The 1,916-nt window shown below is 49.5% G+C and overlaps 1 long non-coding RNA gene across 1 annotated transcript in view; it reads right to left on the bottom strand.

The window, feature by feature from the left end:
• Nucleotides 1-1,622: 1,622 nt before the first annotated feature.
• Nucleotides 1,623-1,916, bottom strand: part of LOC106820918 — a 29,800-nt gene continuing 29,506 nt past the window's right edge. The window contains exon 3 of the long non-coding RNA XR_001395667.1: nt 1,623-1,680. This is a non-coding gene — a long non-coding RNA (uncharacterized LOC106820918). The remainder of the gene's footprint in view (nt 1,681-1,916) is intronic.

Genomic DNA, 1,916 nt, shown 5'->3' with positions numbered 1-1,916 from the left:
GAGAGAGAGAGAGAGAGAGAGAGAGAGAGAGAGAGAGAGAGAGAGAGAGAGAGAGAGAGAGGGGAGAGAGTGGCTGCCGGCGGATTAAACTGGTTTTTGGAAAAAAAACTTTGAGAATTTCAAAAATTTCTACTGAATTTAGGAGCCGGTACGATGTACCCTCGCTTGCGGTAGCGTGGGCGTAGCGGATAGGCAAGATGTCTACGGAGGGAGCAAGTTAACATGAAATTGCGTACTTTGCATGTAGACGCGAGTCGAGCAGATGAATTTACATGTGTATGGTAAATCAGAAACGTCCAAGCTATTAAGTCGCGCACGCTTATCAAGCGGGGGATAACGAAATTTCCACGGCCATTGTCCCGACTAAAGAACGCTATTTATTGCCTTTTTATGGCCGTGAAAAACTTACAAATAGACAATATCTGCGCTCCTATGCTTAATAATCTACATACAATGTCCGATAAGTAAGAAGTGCCCGCGGGGAGTCGGGCGACGAGGCAGCGGCAAATGACTGGCCTTTGTGCCGCGACCACAAAACCTCGGCCCTTTTCACAACTGGCCGAATGGCCGCGGAGTCCCGCTCCCGCCGCCACCCATGCACGCCGGCGTATTAATATTTGCATTCGTGTGATAACACTCGGAAATTTGTTGCTCCGCGTCTTCGTCGCCGTCGCCGACGTCGTGTGCTGCCGCTGCTGCCGTTTCCGTGACTCACGGCCCCCCGCGGGGTCGCCTTACGTTGCAGCGCCCTCAGCGGGAAGCTAGTGAACTGCTCTCTTTCTCTCTCTCTCTCTCTCTCTCTCTCTCTCTCTCTCTCTCTCTATATATATATATATATATATATATATATATAGAGAGAGAGAGAGAGAGAGAGAAAGAGATAGAGAGACAGCTAGATACTGCGATCTAAGATGGCTGCCGGAGGCGCCGCCGCCATGACGACGGCGGGTCGCGATGGTGAATTAATAGCGATTAATGAGGAAGCCGAGGCAGGTTCATTAGCGATGGGTTTGCGCGGGATAGTTACTCACTCTGCGTCTCTCTCGCTCTCTCTGGTTCTCTCTCTCTAGCTCTCTCGTTCTCCCTCTTTCTCTCTCTTTCATTCTTTCTGTATTTCTCTTTCATTTACTCGCTCTCTTTCTCTCTCTTTCCGTCTTTCTCTATTTCTCTTTTATTTGCTCGCTCTCTTTCTTCTGGACTCTTTTTCTTTCTGTCTCTTTATCTCTCTATCGCTCTTCCAGTCTTTCCCTAGCTCTCGCCCTCTCTCTCTCTCTCTCTCTCTTTCTCTTTCTCTCTTTCGCTATCTTTCTCTCTTTCACACTTCATTTGCCTATCTGTTAATCTATCTGATATCTTACTGTATTTCTCGTTGCCCTTCCCCCCTCTTTCTATCTTTCTCCCTCCCAGTCTAACTCGATTCTGCTTTCCTTGCCTACCAATCTCCTCTTCCCATCCCCGCATCCCCGCATTCCTTCCCCTCCCGCGTCCCCACCCATCTTCCTAACCTTACCCCACGCCCGCACTCACCCGCACCCGCACACGCGCTGGCACGTAAACATCTGTGATGCCGCCCGCCCCGCGATGGTCCCGCGTCCACGCGCGGGAGGGTGCCTGTACGCAGCACCGACCACTGCTGCGACCGCGTCGACAGTCGCTGCCGATTCAGATGCGTAATGAGCCCTGACAGGAAAGCAGATTTCCATAAAGCACAAACAATCGGCTGTCATTAATTGTTATTCATCACCCGCTAATGCAAGCGCTCCCGCGAGCAGGCCTTCCCACTTGGCCTCATAAGTATGCAGGCTTGTGCAATTATACATACTAGTCGAGAGAGAGAGAGAGAGAGAAAGAGAGAGAGAGAATGAATTACATGACAAAATATATGACATATATATATATATATATATATATATATA

This window comes from Priapulus caudatus, unplaced genomic scaffold (assembly GCF_000485595.1).
Source record: "Priapulus caudatus unplaced genomic scaffold, Priapulus_caudatus-5.0.1 Scaffold52, whole genome shotgun sequence".
Lineage (NCBI taxonomy): Eukaryota > Metazoa > Priapulida > Priapulimorpha > Priapulimorphida > Priapulidae > Priapulus > Priapulus caudatus.
This window is presented reverse-complemented; position numbering and strand designations above follow the sequence as displayed.